Genomic DNA, 20383 nt, shown 5'->3' on the forward strand with positions numbered 1-20383 from the left:
TGATAACTAGATTTAAGGGATTGGATCTGGTAAACAGAATGCCTAAAGAACTATGGACAAAAGCTGGCGATACTGTGGAGGCAGCAACAAAAAGCATCTTAAAGAAAAAGAAGAACAAGAAAGCAAAATAGCTGTCTGATGAGTCTCTACAAATAGCTGAGGAAAGAAGGAAAGCAAAAGGGAAAGGAGAAAAGGGAAGATATACCCAACTGAATGCAGAATTCCAGAGAATAACAAGGATAAAAAAAAGCTTTCTTAAATGAGCAATGCAAGGAAATAGAAGGCAACAATAAAAGAGGAAAGACAAAAGATCTCTTCAAGAAAATTTCTGTTGTTGACTCATTTTGGTCGTGTCTGACTTAGGACCCCATTTGGGACTTTCTTGGCAAAGATACTGGAGTGGTTTGCTATTTTCTTCTCCAGATCATTTTACAGATGAAGAAACTGAAGCAAACAGGGTTAAGTGATTTGCCCAGGGTCACACAGCTAATAAGTGTCCAAAGCCAGAATTGAACTCAAGAAGATGACTCCAGGCCCAGCATTCTATCCACTGCATCAAGAAAATCAGAGATGTCCAAATATATAGAGAACAGTGTCAAATTTAGAAGAATACAAGTCATTCCCCAATTGATAAATGGTCAAAAGATATGAACAAGCAGATGAAGAAATCAAAGCTAAAATGCTCTAAATCACTAGAGATTAGAGAAATGCAAATTAAAACAACTCTGAGGTAACAACTCACATCTATCAGATTGGCTAATATGACAGAAAAGGAAAATATGAATGTTGGAGATGTGGGAAAATTAGGACACTAATACACTACTGATAGAGCTGTGAACTGATCCAACCATTTTGGACAGCAACTGGAAGAGTATACTGGAAGTATACTCAAAAGGCTTTCAAGCCACACATACCCTTTGACCCAGCAATGCCACTACTAGGTCTGTATCCCAAAGAGGTTTTTAAAAAGGGAAAAGAACCTGCATGTGCAAAAATATTCCTAGCAGCCTTTTCTTTGGTGGCAAAATATTGGAAATTGAGGGGATGTCCATCAATTGGGAAATGGCTGAACAAGTTTTGGTATATGATTGTAATGGAATACTACTGTACCATAAGAAATTGTACTATGTGCTATAAGAAGTGATGAGCAGGATGATTTCAGAAAAACCTGGAAAACTAACGCAAAGTGAAATGAGCAGAACCAGGAGAACACTGTATACAGTAACTGCAATATTTATGATGATCAACTGTGAATGACTTAGCTAATCTCAGCAATACAATGATTCAAGACAATTCCCAAAAACTCCTGATGAAAAATGCTATCCACCTCCAGAGAAAGAAATGATGGAGCCTGAGTGAAGATGGAAACATTTATTTTTATGGGGGTTTTTTGGTCTATTTTCTTTCATAACATACATATGGAAATGTTTTACATGAGTGCATGTATAACCTATGTCAAATTGCTTACTGTCTTATAGGGGGAAGGGAGGGAGAGAGGATTTGAAACTCAAAATTTTTAAATAACTAATTTTAAAAACTGTTTTTATATGTAATTGGGGAAAAAATAAAATACTCATTTAAAAAAAATTAAGAAACTTAGAGATACCAAGGGAACATTTCATGCAAAAATGGGCACGATATAAGACAAAAATGGTAGAGACTTAACGAAGCAGAAGAGATTAAGAAGGGGTGGCAAGAATACACAAAAGAACTACACTAGAAAGATCTTAACATCACCAGTAGCCACAATGGTGTGGTTACTAATCTACAGCCAGACATCCTAGACAATGAAATCAAATAGGCCTTAGGAAGCATGGCTAACAATAAGGCTAGTGGAAGTGATGGAATTCCAGCTGAGCTATTTAAAACCCTAAAAGATGATGCTGGGGCAGCTAGGTGGCACAATGGATAGACCATTGTCCCTGGATTCAGGAGGACCTGAGTTCAAATCCAGACTCAGACATTTGACACTTAACTAGCTGTGTGACCCTGGGCAAGTCACTTAACCCTGACTGCCTCACCAAAAAAAAACCCAAACAAATAAACAAACAAACAAAAGATGATGCTGTTAAAAGTCCTGCACTCAACATGCCAGCACATTTGGAAAACTCAGGAGTGGCCACTGGACTGGAATAGATCAGTTTATGCCTCAATCCTAAAGAATAGCAAGGCCAAGAAATGTTCAAATTATCAAACAATTGCACTCATTTCACACACCAGCAAGGTTACACTTAAGATTCTGCAAGCTAGGCTTCAGTAGTATGTGAATTGAGAATTACCAGAAGAACAAGCTTGTTTTCAAAAACGCAGAGGAGCCAGAGACCAAATTGCCAACATTCACTGGATTATGGAGAAAGCAAGAGAGTTCCACCACCACTCCTGCTATTAAGAGATTACCCTAAAGCCTCTGACTACATGAATCACAACAAAAGGTGGCAAGTATTCAAAGAGATGAGAGTACCAGATCATCTCACTTGTCTCCTGAGGAATCTGTATGCAGGCCAAGAAGCAACAGTCAGAACAGAACACGGAATGACTGGTTCAAGATTGGAAAAGGAGTACACCAAAGCTGTGTACTGTCATCCTATTTGTTTAACATAGATTCAGAGGACATCCTGCAGAATGCCAGGCTGGACAAATCAAAAGCCAGAATTAAGGTTGCTGGGAGAACTATTAACCATCTCAGATATGCCGATGATACCATTCTCATGGCAGAAAGTGAAGAAGAGTTAAGAAGCCTCTTGAGATCTTGGCAACTGGTCCCATCACTTCCTGGCAAACAGAGAGAAAAGAAATGGAAGCATTGTCAGATTTTGTATTCCTGGGCTCAAAAAATCATTGCAGACAGCAAATGCAGCCACGAAATTAAAAGACGCTTGGTCCTTCGGAGAAAAGCTATGGCAAATCTGTACGGCATAGTAAAAAGCAGAGACATCATCTTGCTATCTGTATAGGCAAAGCTATAATTCTTTTTTTTTTTTCAGACAAACAGATGTGCTTTTATTAACTGTCACATGAGGAGGTCACATGTGAACTAAGATTCTTTTTAGCTCTGACATCCTACGATTCAATAATCTATATAATTACAGATATGTGCACAGGAGCACAAAAACATAATATAAATAGTAATATTTGACTATTACTATAATCATATGTCACTTTAAGGCTTACAAAGCACTTTTTAATATACATTATCTCACCTGTCCTTTCCAATACCTTTGTGAGGTAGCTACTATTTTTGTTTGTTTTACTTTAATATAAATTTATTTATTTTTAGTTTTCAATAGTCACTTCCACAAGTTTTTGAGTTCCAAATTTCTCACCCCTCCCCCCACCCCAAGATGGCATGCATTCTGAATACCCCTTCCACTGGTCTGCCTTCTCTTCTATCTCTCCCCCCTCCCTTCTCTTATCCCCTTCCCCTTCTATTTTCCTGTAGAGCAGGATAGACTTCTGTACCCCATTTCCTGTATTTCTTATTTCCCAGTTGCATGTGATACCATTTATTGTAAAACGTGTTTTTAAAACTTTGAGCTCCAAATTTTCTCCCTTCCTCCCTCCCCACCCACCCTCATTGAAAAGGCAACTCAATATAGGTTGTACATGTGCAGTTATGCAAAACACTTCCTTAGTAGACATGTTGTGAAAAACTAACTCTATTTCCCTTAATCCTATCCTGCCCTCCCATTTATTCTATTCTTTCTTTTGATCCTGTCCCTCCTCAGAAGTATTTGCTTCTGATTACCCTCTTTCCCAATCTGCCCTCCTCTCTGTCACCCCCCTGCTCTCTTGTCCCCTTCTCCCCCTATTTTCCTGTAGGCTAAGACAGACTTCCATACCCAATTGAATGTATATGTTATTCTCTCCTTAAGCCAAATCCTATGAGAATAAGATTCCCTCATTCCCTCTCACCTTCCCCTGTTTCCCCTCCACTATGAGAGACAAAGCTATGATTCTTCCAAAAATAATGTATGGCTGTGAGAGTTGGACTATAAGGAAAGCTGAACACCACAGAATCGATGCTTTCAAACTGTGGCGCTAAAGAAGACTTTTGAGAGTCCCTTGGACCAGAAGAAGATTACTGGAAGGTAAAACATTGAAACTGAAGTTAAATACTTTGGCCACAAAGAAAATACAGGACTCACTGGAAAAGGCCCTGATGTTGAAAAACATAGAAGGCAAAAAAAAAAGGGGGGGGGAATGGCAAAGGATGAGATAGATAGTGTGTCATGGAAACAACGAACATGAACTTGAACAGACTTTGCGAAATAGTGGAGGATAGCAGGGTTTGTTGTGCCATAGCACAACATGGGGTCACAAAGAGTCAGGTGTGACTGAACAACCATACAAAGTCAGAGGTTGGAGCTCTCACTCCAGAAACAGTACTATTGGATTGCAAACCCCATTTGGACAGAGACTACATCTCATCTAAAGAACAAAAATGCCCCACCTGGGCTACCCTTACATTAATTAGGCTGAATAAATAAGGGTGTTCCTTTCTACTGACCATGTTTGCTGAATACTGAAAAAGAAAAATTGTATTAAAATACTTCCTTTTAATAACTAGTTGTGTTAAATGAATGAGATTTGTATTTTTTCAAGAAACTAACAGCAAGAAACTAAGGACTCTGGCTTCACTGTACCTGATTTCTAACTAACCAACAAATATATTTATTTACATCAAGTAATCAATAATCCTGCTATATGCCAGGAATAACACTAGGTTCTGGGAATAAAAATATAAAATTGAAATACACCCTGCCCTCAAGGAGCTTATGTTCTACTAGGGAGAAACAACATACTCACAGAGCAGTAAATACAAAATGGGACAGGCATTAGACCTGTGATTTCATCAATATAGGGAAATCTCAAGTGAGGAAACTCCTACCAATTCAGGTAGGCCAATTTGTCTATAATAGCAACTCAAGCTGCAGAATCAGACATTTTTGGACAAGAGAAGAAAGGCCACTGTTATCTAAGGAGATTGAAGGCTTCCTTGAGGAGGTGCCATTTGACTTGCCATTTAATGTACTAGTAAGATTTTGAAGGGCAGGGAGGGCAAAGAAATGGGTTTTCCAGGTTTCGAATGTAAATGCACGGAGGTAACAAAGTGAAGGAGAAAAAGTCCAAACAGTCCATTTTGGCTGAAATGAGGGGAAAATATGAGATAAGGCTGGAAAGGTAAGTTGGCGCTACATTATAGAAGGTTTTGAATGTCTGGCAACAGAATCTGAACTTGACTCGGTTGGCTGTGGGTAGCTACCAAATGGTTCTAAGAGAAGTGACATGATCAAATCTTCGAATAAGTAAGATTACTCTATCATCAGCATAAAGGACAGTAGGGGAGAGGGGAGAGAATGGACTTAGGAAAACCCACCAAAAGGCTATCATAATAATTCAGTGGGGTGCTTATAAGGGACTTTCCTACAGAGCAGGCAGGAGAAAGAAAATGAAACAGATAGTAATAACACTGCATGAGGCAGAAGCGTTAGGACAGAATTTTAACTGTAGTCCGGACAGGACTGGTCTCTCAACTGTGAATAGCCGGAGCCGCCCAAAGCAGGCCAAACACAGGAGTGCCAGGAAACAAGCAGCAGTTTAATTAATTACTTTCAGAGTGGGGAATGTGGTCTGCAGACCTTCTGAAGTTCTCCTGAGGAGAGCTCCACATGCTACAGTAAAGGCATAAAGTTTATATGCATACTTCAGAGTGGGGAAAGTAAGGGAAGATAGATTACAACACAATCACTTCCAGGGCCTGAGTGGTTTCCCACAAGAAGCCCATGACTACAGGACAATACAGGTGTTCTGGAATCCTGCAGAACAGTTTTCAGGTGATGGGACACAGGACCAGAGTTCTGCCACAGGAACAGGTTCTGCATTCTTTGATTCACTTCACTTAAGGTATACAAGCACAGGAATCTAGTGACTGTGAGAGCACTGTTAAGGGTTTGATTGGTCATTTCAAGCTGAATTATGAGTTTCTGACTCCCAAGCCAGAAAAGGCAGCTGTGAGAAATCTATATTATTAGTATACTCACTACATACATTGATTAATATGAAAATCATAATTACCTTCAGTCTCATGGGAGAGTTGAGGAGGAAAATGAAAAGTTTTTAAAACAGGAGACTGGATGAGTAAAACCATGTGAATGTACCACTGAGAGAAGGAGTAAACTCAGTTGGGTCAGGTGTTAGGGGAAGGATAATGAACTCAGGCTAGGAGATGCCAAGATTGAAGTGCCAGTGGGACCTCCAGATAGAAGTGCCCAATCAGCAGCTAGAGATGTGGGGTCTGAAGTTCGAGGTCAAGGTCAGAGAATTAGATTAGCATCATCTGAAGAGATGGACTCATCTCAACCTAATATATATAGAGTTGATCACAAGGAAAACTTTTCTGAACTTATCATTAATGTGAAACTTAAAGGGCTACCTCACACACAATTTAAATCAAAGCACAACCCTTTCTTCTCATTTTCAACTCCTAGCTCCTCCATCACAGGAGTAAACTTAATTTACAAGACTGATCAGGACAGCTTAGTTATGCTTTATATTAAGCAGGTAAATATTGGACCACAAATGTTCTCACAACTCTTTGGAAGAAGGTGAAGTTAAGGAGCCATCACTTTTTTCATGCAGTGAACTTTTATTAACTGTGTACAAGGCTTGTCTCCTCAAATATAGCACCATGTCTAAATCGTCTAAATCTGTCCTTTGCTAATCTATTGGAGGGGGAGAGGATGTGTGATTTATTTTAGTTCTCACCACCACCACCACTAAACTAGGCTCAAAATTACAAGAACAAAATCTGGAATAATCCCAGGCTTTGAGGAGCTTACAGTCTAATGAGACATATTTAGTGCAAGACACATGATAATTGGTAAAAGAGAAATAGACAAAGAGCTAGATAAGAAAATTTTAGGAAGGGAAAAAGATTCTTTTTACCCATGGGGGATTAGAAATCTTCATGGAGAGACTGCCCCTTGTGCTAGGCCTTGAAGGAAAAGAATTCTGAAAGGCGCAGATATGTAGGTACTGTATTCCAAGAATATGGGACAAGGCAGCAAGCTGAGTGTGAGCACAGGACAAGATTGGGACACAACCTAGAAATCATAATTGCTACAAATTAGGGCTTGATTTATTGTTTTGTTGATTGTTTGGACTTAAATTTAGTGTTAATAATTCAAAATAACTTAAAAGTAGAGAACCCAGTTGCTAAACATTTACCAACACACCCCTGTATTGTTCTATAAACACTTCTTGAGCTTAGGGAATGAAGTTATCACCAGACAGGAAGCCTCAAAATGGTAGGCGAATAATGATAAAAATAATAATTTATATGTATATATATATATATATATATATGTATGTATGTATATGTATATACAGTGTTTATATAACACCTTAAGGTTTACAAAGTGCTTTACATCCATTATCTTGAGATTCACAAACACCCCTGTCCTGCAGCCATCTCAAATTTAACGTCTAAAATGGATATCATTTTACCAACATGTGAAAGCTGGAATGGTATCTAGAAGCCAGAGTGGAAGATTTCCACTCTCCCCACTCCACCCATTGCTCCTTTCTCATTCAAGCTTCCCTACTTCTATATATTTTGGGTCCTTCTAGAGGAATGTAAGCTCCCCCAAAGCAAGGACTGCTTCATTTTGGCCGGTGTATATTCTGAGTGTAGCACAGAGGCTTACAAATGAACTGATTTTATCAGTTCACAGATCCAAGTTAAATGACTCTTGAGGAGTCTAGGTACCTGGTAACTGGAAGAGTGGTGTCAACAGAAACAGGAAAAAGAAGGAGGAAAGATATTGTGAAGGGCAGGTCCAGCCAGAAATTAAAAGATGAGGATACATAAATTTGGGAATCATCTGCAAAGACTTGCTGGAGTCTTTGAACTTGTTTTAAATTTTTTTTTATAATTTTATTTCAATATAACTGGTTTCCTTGGTAATGCTGAGCATTTTATTTTATGCATATAAAAACCTTATTCCAACAAGGGATCCAGACACAAAACGAGGTTTGAAGGCGTGGGGTACAGATAACTAAATGCAAGGGGGTGGACTGGATCAAGCTGGGAGAAGCTGAAGAGGGGCCGAGGCAGGACCTTGGGGCTGCCTATACTTGGGGGCCAGAGGATGGGGACGTGTGGAAGGAGACCCAAGAGGAAATCAATTTCATACAGACAAGAGGATTGCCAACTCAAATGTTGCTCAGAGTTCGGTCAAAGCAGAGCCTGGAGCCCGTGGGACATACTTACCGTGAACTCCCGCTCGCCTATCAACTTTTTTAAAAAATAATATTAAAACTACCTGTTTCACGAGGCATACAGCAAGCAGGTCGGGGTCTGGGGTGGGAGGCTCCCGGGAACCCTTCCCTCCGGCGAGCGAGGTCCGCAGCCCACGGTGGACCGGCTGCAACGCAGCTACGATGCCTCCTCGCCCGGCCAGAGATGGAAGCCCAAAGGTGACGTCACAAAGAGCTGGGGAGGAGCCGCCGCCGCCGCCGCTCCTGCGCCAGAACCCGCCCGTCTAGCCCCACGCGGCCCCAGGGCTCCACTCTTTGTTGCGCGGCGTTACCCAGGGTCTGGGACGGTCCATCCCGAGGGGGTCGAACACAGGACACGCCGCTCTATGCCCAGACCTGTGACCAGTAGCGCGGGAAACTCGAGTGACTTTGAAAAGCCACGACGTAAGGAATCCCGACGACCGGAGAGACTCGGGGCTCTCAGCTCAGAAATATGCGCACAGTCGTGGGCCGCCCCCGCGGTGGCTGGAAGAATGGAATGGTCCTCCGGAGTGCATCTTGGGAATTGTAGTCTTTTTCCCCCCCGTTCCCGCCTCTTCCTTCCTATTTCCGGCCTTTTCTTGCCTACGGTCCCTGGGGCTTCGTCCCTTATAGTCTTCGCCCAACGTGGTGAGTACCCTAGGCGAGCCGAGCTCCCCAGCCTGGCCGGAGGGAGGCGGCGGGGACAGTGTCCGGGCTGTGCGGCCACACGTCAGCCCTCCACGCGCCCTGCCCGTCCCGGCGTGCCGGGGGCTGGGAGAGAGACTGGCAGCTGGTGCCCGCCCCACCCCCTCCGCGCCCCGCTGGACCGTGGCGGGGGGAGGGGACCCTAGAGGCCGACAGGACCAGGCCGGGAGGAACAGCCCCTGCCCTCGAGGAGCTTCCACTTTACTGGGGGTGGCATGGGGGGGTGGTCGTGCTGTAAACCTTGGATGGAGCGCTGGACCTGGGATGAGGATTACCAGAGCCCACTTCTAGCCTCAGACCCTGGGCAAGTCACCGCACCTTTCTCTGCCTTAATTTCCTCATCTGTGCAACGGGCATAAATAATAGCGCCCAACTCCCGGGGTGGTTGTGAGGACCGAAGGAGATATATAGATCCATATCGATATCTATGCGTGCATGTGTGTATATGCACATACATAGAGAGCAGTTTAATTTGTAAAACGATGTCTGTATGCATGTGGCATGGGTAGTATATATACATGCATGTACACATGTACATGTGTGCATGTACCCATACACACATAGCAGCATACACCTACATATTCACATGCATGTGTATTGCACATATGTATATATGCACAAAGATGTCTGTCTATATGCATACATATAGACACACACAAATGTACATGTATGTATTTGTGTGTACCTATGTGTGTGCATGAGTGTACATATATCCATACACATTCACACATATGTATACATGCAAATATAATTTTACAAACCTTAAACCGCTTTCTGTAGTGTTAGCCATTACCATGCTATGTGACAACTCCTTCCAATTGTTAGTGATCCTGGGGTGACCCTGATCCTGATACTTAACCTCAGTTTCCACTTATCAGTTGTGTAACCCTGGCCCAAAGTCACTTTCTTGAAGCCTCAAAATTCTTTATCTGTAAAATGAGGATAATAATAGCACCTACCTCCCCGGGTTGTTTTGAGAATGAAATGAGATGATATGTGTAAAGTGCTTAGCAGGTTATTATATAAGTGTTACTGATGATGGTAGTGGTAAGGACCAAAGGAGATTAATAGACACTTAGAGCTTTGCAAATTGTAATGTGTTATATAAATGCTAGCTGTTACTGTGTTGTTATAATAATAATAACTAACATTTACATTGTACTTACTAGACGCTAGGCATTGTGCTAAGCTTTTTACAACTTTACAGTTACAGTTATAATATTTCCTTATATCTGGGTCCTCCCTATTTGCCTTCAAGCCTCAAAGCTTAGTTTAAGCTTCACTAAATTCATTTCATCAGAGATTTCTTGAGATTTCAGAAGATCTTGGAAGAGATCTTAGTCAATAAAACATATATTAAGGACCTGCTACCCATGTGCCTGGATCTGTGCTAAGGCCTAAGGCTACCAATACAGGCAAACGATAGTCCTATAGATTAAGACATAGCTGAGTAGACTTTTCTCTACAACAGCCTTGGTCCATGGTAACCTAGTTGTTGTTTGAACTTCTCCAGTGATGGGGATGTCATTAACTTCTAAGACAGCACATTCTGCTTCTTGGCAATTTTAATTGTTAGGAAGATTTTCCTGACAGTAACCCCAAATCTGCATTCCTTACATATCACCCATTGAACCTAGTTCTGCCCCTCCTGGAGCCAAGCTAAACAAGCTTGATCCCTCTATTGCACAACAGACAATGGTTTTCTCATTAAATCACCTTTCCTACTAAACATACCCAGTTCCTTTCAAATGGTTCTCATAGGGCATGTTTTTAGTCATTCGACATTCTGTTTAATCTCCAAAGGAACCATTCTAGCTTATCTCTGCCCTTCCTAAAATGTAGAGCTTACAGCTGGACCCAAGATTCTGACTAGTCTGTCCAGGACAGAAGATACTTCTGGGTGCTTCAGTCATGCATCATCACTTGGCTATTAGAGATTCAAACTGGGTGCTCCTGAAACATCTTAAACTCAACGCATCAAAATCCGAACTCATTCTCTTTCCAACCCCCCCATCTTCCCCTCTTCCAAACTTCCTTATTTCCAACAAAAGTAACACCATCCTTCAAGGATCATAACATTTGTATTATCCTCAACCCCTCATTTACCCTCACCCCACATACATATCCAATCAGTTGCCAAATCTTGCTGTTGCTACCTTCACAACATCTCCTGTGTCATACCCTTTCTTCCACTCACACAGCTACCCCCTTATTTCAGGCCCTTGCCACCTCTCACCTGGATAATTACACCAGCCTTCCAATTGGTCTTCCTGCCTCCAGTCTCTTACCATTCCAGTCTGTTTTACAATCTGCTGCCAAAGTGATTTTACCCAAGTGTGGATCTGACCACATGACACCCTTACTCAGCCAACCCCAGTTGTCTTTGGGATAAACTATAAAGTCCTTTATTAGCTTTTAAGGCCTGTCACGACCTGACCTAATCCTATCTTTGCAGCCTCGTTAGGCATGTATTACCTCTTCCCACACTCATTGATCCAGTCAAATTGGCCTTCTCTCTTCCTCACAAACAGCATTCTACACCTATCTCCAGGTCTTTGCATGGGCCCTGTTACATGCTTGGAAGGTACTCTTTCCACCACTCCATAAAGAGCCTCTCTTCCTTGAAGACTGAGTTCAGACACCATCTTCTCCATGAAAACTTTCCTAAGCTCTGTAAAAGCTAGTGCCGTCTATATCCCAAACTCCTGTGTATGTACAGTGTTGGTATTTGTTCACTTTCTGTATATATTTATAGATGGACTTGTCTTGCCCATTAACATGTAAGTGCCTCAAGAGTAGGGCTTATTTCATTTGATGTATTTGTGTTCCCATTGTATAGTACATAGGTACTTAATAAATACTTACTGGTTGATTAGTGGAGATGTTGACTCAATTCAGCTTCTTCAGAGTGGCACAGTAAGATATGGACAGGGCTGGAATTGGGATTCACAGCCCTCAGAGCCAACACCTTGTAGTTTGGTTCCTATAAGCTTAGGTCGTACATTCTACAGCCGTTAAGAAGTTATGATATTAAGTCAGCACACACCTCCTGGGGAGGCTGAGACTGGTAGATCACTGGAGATCAGCAGTTCTCAGCTTTGATAGGCCTAAAGTTGAACAGATGTCCTCACTTAAGAGCTGCACCAATGTGATGAACCTTGTTGGTACAGGCTGTGTAAAGAGGGGTGAATGATCTCAGGTAGTAAATGTAGCAGGTCAAAGCTTCTGTTAGGATCTGCTGTGGGATTGGACCTGTGCATGGCAGCCTGGGCAAGGGAAGGAGACCTAGTCTGTCCCCCCCTCCCCAAAAATAAATATATAAATAAATAGAAACTTTAAGATATTAAGAGCACAGCACAGGAAGATATAGATTCAAGTCTTGACTCTATTATTTAACAGCTATTATCTGTATAGCATTTGTATAGCCCTTAAAGACCATGCATTTTACATATGTCATTTTATTTGATTCTCACAACAATTGTGTGAGGTAGATGCTGTTAATGTTCCTGTTTCATAGATGGGGAAACTGAGGCTAAGAGAAGTTAAAGTCTCATACAGTAAATGTCTGAGGCAGGATTAGAATTCAGATCTTCTCTACTCCCTTTCAGCACTCTCTACCAGTTGAGTAACCTTGGGTAAAGTCGCTCCAACTCTGAAAGCTTGAGTGACTTCACCTCATCTGATAGAAAAGGGAAAATCTTTTCTATCAGATGACGATAATATGTTCACTGTGTACTACACAGGATTGTTGTGAAGGTCAAATAAAATTTGGTGCTTTGATTGACATGGTATGGTACATATCACCATCCATCCGGTCCTACCCCTCCTATGTGCCTTGTCTCTGTCTCCTCCCACAGAGTCCTCCACAGGAGGTCTGCTCACCGTGCTGATGATAAGCTCCCTGGAGCTGGGAAGTCATCTCATCTGTGAAGCAGGAATCATAATAATATGTCTCCAGTTCTCTTGATATTGTTAGACACCAATGAAGCCTCTGGGTTAGTCATGAGTGGGCTATATCCCTTCCTTGTACTGTGTGACCAGCTCATCTGTTTTTCTGCTCATATGTTTTTCTCATGATAGCCTTTAGTCTGTTCTAAAAATATTTACAGGGCTCTTACATTTTTCATCTGTTTTCCTTCTAGTTTTATACTCAAATGCACTCAAGGTGACTTTATTTGGCTTTTTGTAAACTTGGTTTTCCCCCCACTGAGGCAGTATTCTAAGCCAGATTTTTTTACTGACTCTTTCTCTCTCACTACTGTGGTCTCTTCAGTGGTCATCAATGTGTTTGGCTCCAAAGGAAAGAATTAGGACCAGTATGCAGCAGTTACAGGGAGATAGGATTTCAGCTCAAGCTAAGGAAAGGTTTATTAAGATTTAGAACTGTCCTCTCAAGAGTAGAAAATTCCCCATCCCTAGACATTCCAAGTGGATGACTTTTGAGGGGATTTCATCTTAGGCAGATTGAACCTGATTACCTTGGAGGTCCCTTCTATCTCTTTGTTTCTTTGATCCTTTGACAGGTCATAAAAGTCTTCATCATCCCCATTTTATGGACTCACAGAGATTATGTTAGTTTCCTAAGTCCAACAGCATTTATCAGAATCCAAACCAAAATCTTGGTCTCTTAACTCTTTTGAGGCCCTTCCTAACCTTTGCCCCCAGCTCCAGATGTTGCACTCTTGGATTTTTCCACCTCATTGGAATAAGAGTTGAAGCATTACACAGGTTATTTTCTGCAATATTTCATTAAGGTTTCCAAACTCCAAAGCTTTAGGACATCTTTAGAAATAGAGAGAAAAAAAGTATGGTGTATTAATAATGAATCAACAGAGATACAGGATATGAGACTTCCTCTGAAGACCAAAAGCCAGAGGTATGAGAGTACTTGATGAGAAGAGAGATGCCGGAATTTATATAGTTGGCAGACATGCCAGCTTTGGCATTTTGAGGCTTTCCCATATGAACTTCTCAGCTTGCCCTCTCTCATTCCTCTCCCTTCTCAATGTCCTTATCTGACCTTGGTTCTTTTCCCTATAATTTCAGGGAAAGCAGTGACACTTCCTTGCTGAAGCTAACCAACCTACCTACACCCTTGATCTTACCTATTCTTTCTGTCTCCTCTATGACCTCGCTCCACTGAGCATTTTCTCTCTCTCTCTTTCTCCCTCCCTGCCCCTTTTTCCCTCTCTTACTGCCTCTGTCTCTCTCCCTCCCTCCCTCTCTCTCTCCCTCTCTCCGTCCCTCCCTCTCTCTCTCTCCCTTCCTCTCTCTCTCCCTCCTTCTCCCTTTCTCTCTGTCTGTCTCTCTGTCTCTGTCTCTCTCCCTCCCCCTTTCTCTCTCTCTCTCCCTCTCTCTCTCTTTCTCTCTCTCTCTCCCCACCCCTCACTGGCTCCCTCTTATACACACATACAAACACAGATTTTTAATCTCTTTAAGAAACAAAAATCTTTGCATCTCCCCACCAAAACCCTCAGCCATCACTCTATCTAGTCTCCCCCATTCCTTTTTCTCAGACTCCTAGAAGTAGTCTGTATTCATTCACTGCTTCCTCACAACTTCTCAGTCTTTTGCAGTCTAAGTTTTGTCCCCACCATTGTACTGAAACAGCTCTTTCAAGGTCGTCTATGACCACTTATTACTAAACATAGAGAAGGCCTTTTTTGTGTTCTCATCCTCCTTAGCCCCTCCATAGCACTGATGCTATGGACCACTTCTTTCTTCTTCTTCTTTTTTTATTAATTTATTTTGATTTATCAACAATCACTTCCATATGCTTTTGAGTTTAAAATTTTTCTTCCCCTTCCTCCCCACCACCCTCCCCAAGACAGTGCACAATCTGACATAGGCTATACATATACATTTCTATTAAACATTTTCACGTTAGTGATGTAAGTAAGAATTAGAACCAATAGGAGGAACCATCAGAAAGAGGAAACAAAATTCAACAGAAGAAAAAAAAATAGCAAATAGTATGCTTCAATCTGCATTCAAACTCCATAGTTCTTTCTTTGGATATGGGTAGCATTTTCCATCATGAGGCCTCTGGAGAGGTCTTAGATCCTTGTGTTGCTGGGAAGGGTTAAGTTTATCAATGTTAGTCATCGCACACTGTGGCTGTTATTGTGTACAACATTCTCTTGGTTCTGTTCACTTCACTCAGCATCAAACCATACAAGTCTATCCAAGTTTTTCTGAAATCTGCCTGTTCATCATTTCTTATAGCACAATAGTATTCCATTACATTCATATACCACAACTTGTTCAGCCCGTTCCCAATTGATGGGCATCCTCTCAACTTCCAGTTCTTTGCCACCACAAAAAGAGCTGCTGTAAATATTTTTATACATGTGGGTCGTTTTCCCATTTGTATGATCTCTTTGGGCACTCCTTCCTTCTTGATTCTCTCTCTTACCTTGGCTTCTGTGACTTCTTGGTTCTTTCTCCACCTTTTGAACTGCTCCTTCTCAGTCTCATTTGCTGGTGTTTCCTCTTTTTACTCCTTCCACAGAGATATTCCTCAAGGTTCTATCCTAGGTACCCTTTATATAGATAATCTCCTTTCTGGTCTTTTCCATTTCCATGGCTTTAATTATATAAACACAGATGGTTCTCAGTTCTGTATCTGTCCTTCATCTCTTCTCAGAACTCTAGGTCCATATTTCAATCGCCTGTAATTCATTCATGGCTTCCTCACATTTCAGATTTAATATTTTTTTTAATTTTTGTTTTTTTGATGAGGCAATCGGGGTTAAGTGACTTGCCCAGGGTCATATAGCTAGTGCATTTCAAGCCTTTGTAGTATCATTTGTATCTGAACCTGCCTCCACTCCCACTGCATCCGCCCTATTCCCTTATCTCATGTTTTCCTGCAAAATCTACTGTAATCATTTCCTCATTGGTCCTCTCTCTCTGGTCTGTACCTTCTTTAATTCACCCTCCCCAGCACAACCTGAGAAATATTCTGAATGTACTATTCTGATCATTCCTTTCCACACTCAGCCTCCTTCACTAGTTTCTCCATTACCTACAGAATAAAATATAAAATTCTGACCCTGTACAAGGCCCTCCCCAGTTTGTTCATACCCATCATTGTTTTTATATTATGCGGCCTCCTCTTCACTAGTGTTGCGGGCAAATTCATTGAACTATTTTTTCTTTTGTTTTGTTTTTTTTGGCTAGGCAATGGGGTTAAGTGACTTGCCCAGGGTCACACAGCTAGTAAATGTTATGTGTGTGAGGTCGTATTTGAACTCAAGTCCTCCTGAATTCAGGGTCGGTGCTTTATCCACTGCGCCACCTAGTGTCCCCTCATTGAACTATTTTTCATCCCTCATTCTTCAGGTCATATATCTAGAGTTGAAAAGAACCTAAGAGGCTGTCTAGTTCAATTCTCCCATTTTACAGACGGCAAAACTGAGGCCCAGGGAGGTTGTGACTTGGCCACAGTCACATGGGTAGGGATTTGAATCCAAATTCTCCAAAGACTGTTCTTTCCACTGTACCAGGCTGTCTTGTCCTAATTCCTATCTCTAATGCCTTTGCTTATGTTCTTTCCTATACTTGAAATAAATACTCCTTTCCCCACTTTTTGGAAGATGTTTGAAAAGCAAAGATCTGACTGGTTTACTAATGCTACCCTTCTTTGAAAAATTCAGTCCTGCAATTTGGGACCATGGGTAAACATTCCTAGAATTTTTTAAAAAATATTTTCATTCATAATGATGATAGCTGACATTCGTATGCCTCCTTAAGTATTTCACATACATTATCTCATTTGAATCTTAAAACAACCTTCATGGCAAGTGCTGCAGGTAATATCGTCTCCATTTTACAAATGAGGAAGTTGACTCAAGAAAGTGATATGATTGGTGCATGGTCATAGACCTAATAAGGATTAGAAACCTAGATCTTTGTGATTCCAAGTCCAGAGCCCATTCTTTTGTTTTGGTTTTGGTTTTGGTTTTTGGCTAGGCAGTAGGGTTAAGTGACTTGCCCAGGGTCACACAGCTAGTAAATATTTCGTGTCTGAGGCTGGATTTGAACTCAGGTCCTCCTGAATCCAGGGCCGGTGCTCTATCCACTGCGCCACCTAGCTGCCCCCAGAGCCCATTCTTGCTGTACCAAACTGCGTCTTATGCAAAGCTTGGAAGATCCAGTAGGATACCCACTGTATCTCATTTTCCAATCCATTAACAAGCATTTATTAAGTACCTACTGTATGCCAGTCTCTGTGCTGAGGCTGGGAATATAAAAATATAAGTGATATAGTCTATGCCTTCATGGGGCTTCCTACATTCTAGTAGGAGAGACAGCATGGACTTTTATAGGTCTATGCAAGATACCTACAGAGTGGTGCTTTAGAAGGGAAGATACTAGATCTAGGGGGACCAGGATAGGCCTCCAGTAGAAGAAATGATTGAGTTAATTCTTGAAGAAAACTAGGGATTCTAAGAAGTGGAGATGAGGAAGGAGAGCATTTCAGCTTAGGGGACAGCCAGGGCAAAGGACTGGAGAGATAGCAAGAGAAGGAGAGGAGCGCTGGAATGTCATATCCAAGGAAGAGAAAGGACATTAGCATCATTGGACTGTAAAGCAGTGGGGACAAATCCTGATGCTAGAAATGGGAGCTATGGTGTCTTCAAATTGACCATGAGCTCTCTTTCATCTGGTAACATCTCCCTCTGCTGCTGCCTTGGGGGGCATAGGTCTATGCCTCCAAAGACTTTTTTTTTTCACTTTTTAAAAATTGTATTAATTTATTTTGATTTGTCAACAATCACTTCCATGTGCTTTTGAGTTTAAAATTTTTCTCCCCCTTCCTCCCTACCACCCTCCCCAAGATGGCACATAATCTGATATAGGTTATACATTTACATTCCTATTAAACGTGTTTTCACATTAGTGAAGTTGCAAGTAAAAATTAAAACCAATAGGAGGAACCATCAGAAAGGGGAAACAAAACCCAACAGAAGAGAAAAAAATGATCCCATTCACATTCACAGTTATGATTACTGTGTCTTTTTCTCCATCCCTTTTTCCCCGTTTATGCTATTCTTTCTCCTTTCTCCTTCCCCCCAACTAGTCTTTTGCTTTTGCCGCCTCCTTCACTCCCTCCTCCCTTCTATTATCCTTTTCCCTTTTCTTCCCCTAAAGGGGGAAGAAAACTTCCCCCTTACTGCTTCTTCCCTACCTTCTATCCCCCCTCCTTTTCTTTCTCCTTTTCCCTCCTATTGCCTATAGGGCAAGTTAGATTTCTATACCTAACTCATTATGTTATTCCCTTCTTGAGCCAAATCTGATGAGAGTAAGGTTCAAACAATGCTCACCCCCCCCCCTTCTTTCCCTTTTGTGTCTTTTCCTGTAATGTAATTTACCCTTGTCTTCCTCCTCCTTTCTCAGGACATTTTCTAAGATCAGACTAATCCACTTACTTGGATCCATTATTTTATTAGATTTTTTTTTTATCATTACATCAAAGTCAACTAATATCCACCCCCTTTATGTATGCTCCTTTAACATGGTGTAATAACACTACAGTTCTCAAGAGTTGCAAGTGTCATCTTCTTTTGTAGGGATGTAAACAGTCCGCCCTTATTAACAACATATTGTATCTTTCTGTCCCATTTACCTTTTAATGTCTTTCTTGAATCTTGTACTTGAAGATCAAATTTTTTGTTGAATATCCATCTCCTCCCTTGAAAAATCATGCTCATTTTTGCTGGGTAGTTGATCCTTGGCTGCATTCCAAGCTCCTTTGCCTTATGGAATATCATGTTCCACACCCTGCAGTCTTTTAATGTAGAAGCTGCAAGGTCCTGTGTAATCCTGACTGTGGTTCCATGATATTTAAATTGTTTCTTTCTGGCTGCTTGCAGCACCTTCTCTTTCATCTGGTAATTTTGGAATTTTGCCATTATATTCCTTGGCGTTTTCAATTTGGGATCTCTTTCAAGTGGTGAGCGGTGTATTCTTTCTATGGTTATTTTACCTTCTGGATCTAGGACTTCAGGGCAGTTTTCCTTTATGATTTCCTGAAAGATACTGTCCAGGCTCTTTTTTTCATCATGATTTTCAGGTAGTCCAATAATTTTTAAATTGTCTCTCCTAAATCAGTTTTCCAGGTCGGTTGTTTTACCAATGAGATATTTTACATTTTCATCTATTTTTTCATTTTTTTGTTTCTGTTTGACTGATTCTTGCTCTCTCATAGAGTCATTAGTTTCCATTTGTCCAATTCTAGTTTTTAACAGATTGTTTTCTTCTGTTAGTTTTTGTACTTCCTTCTTCAATTGGCCAATTGTATTTTTAAGGGATTTGTTTTCTTCAGTGTACTTTTTTTCCAATTGGCCAATTGTATTTTTAAGGACTCTTCTACCTCTCTCGTTAGACTTTTAAAATCCTTCTTGAGCTTTTCTAAGAAGGCTTTTTGGGCTTCAGACCAGTTCATATTCCCTTTTGACGTTGCAGATGTGGGTTTGTTGACAATGTTGTCCTCTTCAGAATTTCTGTCTTGATCTTCACTCTTCTCATAATATGAATTTATGGTATGTTTCTGTTTACTCATGATGTTTCTTTATTCCCTGGCCTTTAAAGAGATTGAGCTCTCCTGCTTGGGAACAGAGAGCACTAACCCCAGCTTCTTGTGTTGGGAGCCTAGGTCTTGGTCACTGGCTTTGTGTGCTGGGGCCTTTTGTGTTGGCAATTGGAGACTGTAGGGTTCTGGCAGCTTACCTCATGTTGGGCTGGAATCAGCAAGGCTGGAACTTTCAGGAAATTCTAGGTTGCCTGCTTTTACTTTCTTTAGCTCCTTTTAGATGGGTGCTGCAGGGTGTTTATCTGTCTGAGGCCCCTTAGAGTGCTGCCTCCCTCTTTTCTGCTAATGCACTGGGAGATTCCTTTTCAGTAGAAAGCCAAGGCACCTGGTGGTTTTCTGAGCTGGTTTCCATCGGTTCCCCCACCCTCACTGAGGCACTGGGAGGTCCAGGTGTTGGTGTTTGCCTGCTCTACCACCTGGGCTTCAGGATCTCCTCCTGGTTGACATTTGGAGGCTGTAGGGTTCTGACAGCTTACCTGGTGTTGGGTTGGAATCAGCAAGGCTGGGACTTTAGGAAGACTCTAGGTTGCTTTCTTCAGCTCCTTTCAGGTGAGTGCTACAGGGTGCTTATCTGCCTGGGGCCCTTTGTAATGCTACATCCCTTATTTTTGCTGAGGCACTGGGAGACCCGTTTGCTGGGCTGCTGCACTGCTGCTCCCGTCTGTCTTCTAGTTCAGCTATTCCAGGGTTTTTTGGGGGTTGATATTTTCTGGGTTTTCAGAGGGTGAGAGTGACTACCTTTTTACTCTGCCATCTTGGCTCCTGGAAGCGGAAGTCTCCCCTCCAAAGACTTTGAAGGCA

The 20383-nt window shown here is 41.6% G+C and overlaps 2 protein-coding genes across 9 annotated transcripts in view; one reads left to right on the forward strand and one right to left on the reverse strand.

Annotated features, from left to right (window-relative positions):
- CFAP96 (cilia and flagella associated protein 96) overlaps window positions 1–8565 on the reverse strand; it is a 54666-nt gene extending 46101 nt beyond the window's left edge. For 3 of the 6 annotated variants that reach the window (XM_021007662.2, XM_021007663.2, XM_021007657.2), the window contains exon 1: window positions 8325–8565. The gene's annotated coding sequence lies outside the window, so the exon portion shown is untranslated. The other 3 variants (XM_078148516.1, XM_021007659.2, XM_021007658.2) reach the window with 3 other exon arrangements.
- Window positions 8566–8840: 275 nt separating this feature from the next.
- Window positions 8841–20383, forward strand: part of UFSP2 (UFM1 specific peptidase 2) — a 43484-nt gene continuing 31941 nt past the window's right edge. For 2 of the 3 annotated variants that reach the window (XM_021007635.2, XM_021007636.2), the window contains exon 1: window positions 8841–8928. The gene's annotated coding sequence lies outside the window, so the exon portion shown is untranslated. The remainder of the gene's footprint in view (window positions 8929–20383) is intronic. The other variant, XM_021007634.2, reaches the window with a different exon arrangement.

Source organism: Phascolarctos cinereus, unplaced genomic scaffold, assembly GCF_003287225.1.
Source record: "Phascolarctos cinereus isolate Bilbo 61053 unplaced genomic scaffold, phaCin_HiC Scaffold_9;HRSCAF=440, whole genome shotgun sequence".
NCBI lineage: Eukaryota > Metazoa > Chordata > Mammalia > Diprotodontia > Phascolarctidae > Phascolarctos > Phascolarctos cinereus.